The following is a 5,626-nucleotide window of genomic DNA, read 5'->3' as shown; positions in this document are numbered from 1 at the left end:
CAGAGGCGCAAGTTTGATTTTGTCGAAAACTATGAATTATTCAAAATATATATATGTATATATAGTTTATTAGGGAACATAATTAGTATAGAAATGATATTCATAAAAAAATGGTGTATGCAGAGAGACTTTCCGCACCACGAGCATCTAACTACCGCAACATTAGAACAACCATCAACTTCACATTTTGGATTAGAAGATTGTCCAAACGCAAAATCGACAGGATTATCAAATTCCTCTGGTTTTTTAGCGATGTAGCCACTCTGGAACCAAGCGTAACGAAATAGGTTTTGATACCTCGGTGATGATAATTGATTATGGACTAAAGATTGCAATTTGATCACATTATTCCGCGCATGCAAATTGATATCATGATTTAAGAGAACAACCGTATCTGAAAAATGACGGACGTAATTTTTCCAAATCCTGAAGCCGTACACATCAAGAGGTTGAATTTTTCCGGTAGTTCCTTTGGGGATTAACATAGTTAATAATTCTTTATTCCGAGGAGTTGCCTGTTCTATCACCTGAGAGCAATGTCCACTCCATGAACCGATTAACAGTAGACTTTTTGGTCCCACGTTTGGAAAGAATACTTCTTCCAGCCAAATTTTAAAATGCTCTGGAATAGTTGCAATGGGATGAACATTACAATCAGTACAAATAAGTTTGTTACATCTTAAGTTTGAAATATCGTCTTACCAGACGTCAATTTCCCTAGCTTTGAAGCCGTTATGTAAACATTAGAAGGTCTGAATAGATTCTCCTGAACCCTTGGACCAAACATTCTGGAAGGTTCCTTGTAAACAATGAAGAGAGGTGACAATAATTTTCCATCTGCTGATATGGTGGGTTGTATGGTATAACTGTGTGTCCTTGATGTTACAGATTGTACAATGCATGAGACTTCTTTAGACCCCTCTTCCGCCAAAGCTCGCCCCGAATGCGTTTCTAATTGGAAACCGCTCTGATCAGAATTATAGATGTTTTGCAAGCCATAAATCTCAAAATATGTTTTGATCTGTTGCAGGAATTCGTCCGCTGTTTTTTGTAAATCTTTTTGATTTTCCATTGTTTTACGTGTGACGAATTTAGTAATCTTGCGAGATGTGATGCGATGAGCTCTTTTGAAGTAATGTAGCCACCATCCCGAGGCCTTGAAACGAATATCTTGATATCCAATATCTCATTGAGCTTGCAGAGCCTATCTTCGTAGGTCGGCATCATGAATAATGAGCCCCGCATCGATAGAATTTTTCATATTTTTCAACGTGTACTCTGCTATTCGTTTCAACTTTTCCATATAAGTTCCTCCTTTATTGACTTGATGTGCCCAACGACGTAATTGCTGGACCGATTTCACTCTTTTGAATTTATTGGAAACAGTTTTTATAAACAGTATCCGACTGCTCTTTTTTGCTTCCGAAGGGAAGCATTATTTTTGGTCGATTTTTCGATTTTCTAATTTTCATTGAAAATGATCTAGAATGTCATGAAACGTGAAAAAATGATGTTTTTGAGGTTGCGTCTGTACGTATGTATGTGCAGAATGGCTGTTTTGGGGGTTTATTTTTAGAAATTTTAACATAAATACGGTGAAATTCGCAGATAAAAACTTGAAATTTTTACTGATGATAGCTATGAATAAGCCCCACTTTGTGGCTCCATTTGGGCTCAATCGGTCCAGTAGTTCCTGAGATATTGCCAATTGTTTAAATTTCGTTTTTCAGCTATATCTCCTCAATAAATGCACCGATTTCAACTTTTTTTTTTCAAAATATTCGTCTCGATGATCTCTACCTGAATCATTCATAATACATAGACCAATCACTGCTGAGTCTAGGAATATTGCCGTTAATCGGTTTTTTTGTGAAAAACGTTGTGCGCGCGATAACTCGATAAAAAATGATGATTGGAGAGCTGGACTGGTTGAGGTCCACTGCGTACGCTGAGCCAACGAGCTGGTCCCCGTAGGTTGAGCACCACTGACCGCGTCACTTCCACTTCCGCCAAAACCCAACAAAAAAAACCGAAAACCGAAAAATATTCCACCGATCCGGCTCGAAGGACCAAAATGTTTGATGAGATGCCTGGATCAGGGAATTAATTGTGCGGATGGATGAGTTGGAGTCGGATTACGGGGAGTGGGATGAGTAGAACCAAGAAATGAGCGGAACACGTGCACGTGGTCACAAATTCACTGTATTTTGTCAATATTTATAGTTATTTACACTGTCACAATAAATAGAGTCACTGAGCAGACCGTAAATAATGAGCCGACTAATTCCTTGAATTAATAATAACTGAGCTGACACAATGAGTTAGTCCGAGTCACTAGAGATGAGCAGTACAATAAAAGAAGTGTCTGTAACTCGATCCCGGAAACGAATGAGAGAGAGACACGGGCTTACAAGTGCCACGTGCCCTAATTCGATGGTCACATGACCTAATTTAATATAGATCATATGGTAATAAGGAGCTGTCCAGGACGTGGCGCCTCAGGTGTCCGAATTAACAACCCCCGGTCATCTGAGGTGAGCGCGTCAGGTGTGCGTGAGTGGGGAGAGAATGGATGAGCCTTGCGTGCGTTAGTGTGAGGGACCTGTCAGCTGACAGGATTTCCAACAGAGGCGCAAGTTTGATTTTGTCGAAAACTATGAATTATTCAAAATATATATATGTATATATAGTTTATTAGGGAACATAATTAGTATAGAAATGATATTCATAAAAAAATGGTGTATGCAGAGAGACTTTCCGCACCACGAGCATCTAACTACCGCAACATTAGAACAACCATCAACTTCACATTTTGGATTAGAAGATTGTCCAAACGCAAAATCGACAGGATTATCAAATTCCTCTGGTTTTTTAGCGATGTAGCCACTCTGGAACCAAGCGTAACGAAATAGGTTTTGATACCTCGGTGATGATAATTGATTATGGACTAAAGATTGCAATTTGATCACATTATTCCGCGCATGCAAATTGATATCATGATTTAAGAGAACAACCGTATCTGAAAAATGACGGACGTAATTTTTCCAAATCCTGAAGCCGTACACATCAAGAGGTTGAATTTTTCCGGTAGTTCCTTTGGGGATTAACATAGTTAATAATTCTTTATTCCGAGGAGTTGCCTGTTCTATCACCTGAGAGCAATGTCCACTCCATGAACCGATTAACAGTAGACTTTTTGGTCCCACGTTTGGAAAGAATACTTCTTCCAGCCAAATTTTAAAATGCTCTGGAATAGTTGCAATGGGATGAACATTACAATCAGTACAAATAAGTTTGTTACATCTTAAGTTTGAAATATCGTCTTACCAGACGTCAATTTCCCTAGCTTTGAAGCCGTTATGTAAACATTAGAAGGTCTGAATAGATTCTCCTGAACCCTTGGACCAAACATTCTGGAAGGTTCCTTGTAAACAATGAAGAGAGGTGACAATAATTTTCCATCTGCTGATATGGTGGGTTGTATGGTATAACTGTGTGTCCTTGATGTTACAGATTGTACAATGCATGAGACTTCTTTAGACCCCTCTTCCGCCAAAGCTCGCCCCGAATGCGTTTCTAATTGGAAACCGCTCTGATCAGAATTATAGATGTTTTGCAAGCCATAAATCTCAAAATATGGTTTGATCTGTTGCAGGAATTCGTCCGCTGTTTTTTGTAAATCTTTTTGATTTTCCATTGTTTTACGTGTGACGAATTTAGTAATCTTGCGAGATGTGATGCGATGAGCTCTTTTGAAGTAATGTAGCCACCATCCCGAGGCCTTGAAACGAATATCTTGATATCCAATATCTCATTGAGCTTGCAGAGCCTATCTTCGTAGGTCGGCATCATGAATAATGAGCCCCGCATCGATAGAATTTTTCATATTTTTCAACGTGTCACTCTGCTATTCGTTTCAACTTTTCCATATAAGTTCCTCCTTTATTGACTTGATGTGCCCAACGACGTAATTGCTGGACCGATTTCACTCTTTTGAATTTATTGGAAACAGTTTTTATAAACAGTATCCGACTGCTCTTTTTTGCTTCCGAAGGGAAGCATTATTTTTGGTCGATTTTTCGATTTTCTAATTTTCATTGAAAATGATCTAGAATGTCATGAAACGTGAAAAAATGATGTTTTTGAGGTTGCGTCTGTACGTATGTATGTGCAGAATGGCTGTTTTGGGGGTTTATTTTTAGAAATTTTAACATAAATACGGTGAAATTCGCAGATAAAAACTTGAAATTTTTACTGATGATAGCTATGAATAAGCCCCACTTTGTGGCTCCATTTGGGCTCAATCGGTCCAGTAGTTCCTGAGATATTGCCAATTGTTTAAATTTCGTTTTTCAGCTATATCTCCTCAATAAATGCACCGATTTCAACTTTTTTTTTTCAAAATATTCGTCTCGATGATCTCTACCTGAATCATTCATAATACATAGACCAATCACTGCTGAGTCTAGGAATATTGCCGTTAATCGGTTTTTTTGTGAAAAACGTTGTGCGCGCGATAACTCGATAAAAAATGTTAATATCGATTTGAAATTTGGTATGCTTGTAGCTTTTATGACATAGATGGATGGTATTTTGAATGGGCAAAATCGACCGAGCGGTTCGCGAGATATTCAATTTTTTGTAGAAATCCATTTTGGCAAATATCTCCTTAACTATTCGAGGGATTAAATTTTTTTTTTTTGAAATACTCGTCCCAATGACCTCCATCTGAAGCACCCATAATATATCGAACAATCGCTGTTGAGTCTAGAGATATTGCCGTTAATCTGTTTTTTTGCGAAAAACGTTGTGCGCGCGATAACTCGATAAAAAAGGTTGTTGTTGACTTGAAATTTGGTATGTTCGTAGCTTTCATGACATAGACGAATGGTATTTTGAATGGGCAAAATCGACCGAGCGGTTCGCGAGATATTCAATTTTTTGTGGAAACCCATTTTGGCCAATAACTCCTTTACTTCTCGAGGGATTAAATTTTTTTTTTTTTTTAAATACTTGTCTCGATGACCTCCTATTCCATATGAAAGAAGAAAAGTTGCACTATGGAATACCATCTGGAATGAGAATGATTTTTTTGAATTCGAATGGGACGTGTATTCATCAGCACAGATCAGTCTGTTTTGGAAAATACGAATGAAATCGAGAGAAATAATTGAATCGGAGTAAAACCACATAATTTTACATATGAAATTTTTAAGAGGACGAAATGATTTTATATACTACGGTTGAAATAATAAAAATAAAAAATAGACGATGCACTTCTTCCCTTCGGAAGCTTATAACCAATGTAATTGGTAGCAGAAAAATGAAGACTTTTGACATAACAGTGTGGTGTCACAAGTCTTCTGTCGAATAGGGTCGGTCGCCTGCTTGTTTATAGTCATAATCTACAAATTCGTCATCCTCTGAACAACTATCAGATGATTCTTTATGATGTGGTTGGAATTCTGTATCCTCAATTGGTATCATTTCGATGTCTTTGCATGGCTCTTGGAAATCAAGAGTTGATTCTTCAATAATTTCCACCCCATTATATTCCTCCATAGTTCGTTGCAATATATTCTCGAAATGAGTTGCCAATTCTCGTTCTTCATTAGTCACAGGGGTA

This window comes from Diachasma alloeum, unplaced genomic scaffold (assembly GCF_001412515.2).
Source record: "Diachasma alloeum isolate Michigan unplaced genomic scaffold, Dall2.0 Dall_scaffold_00194, whole genome shotgun sequence".
NCBI lineage: Eukaryota > Metazoa > Arthropoda > Insecta > Hymenoptera > Braconidae > Diachasma > Diachasma alloeum.
This window is presented reverse-complemented; position numbering follows the sequence as displayed.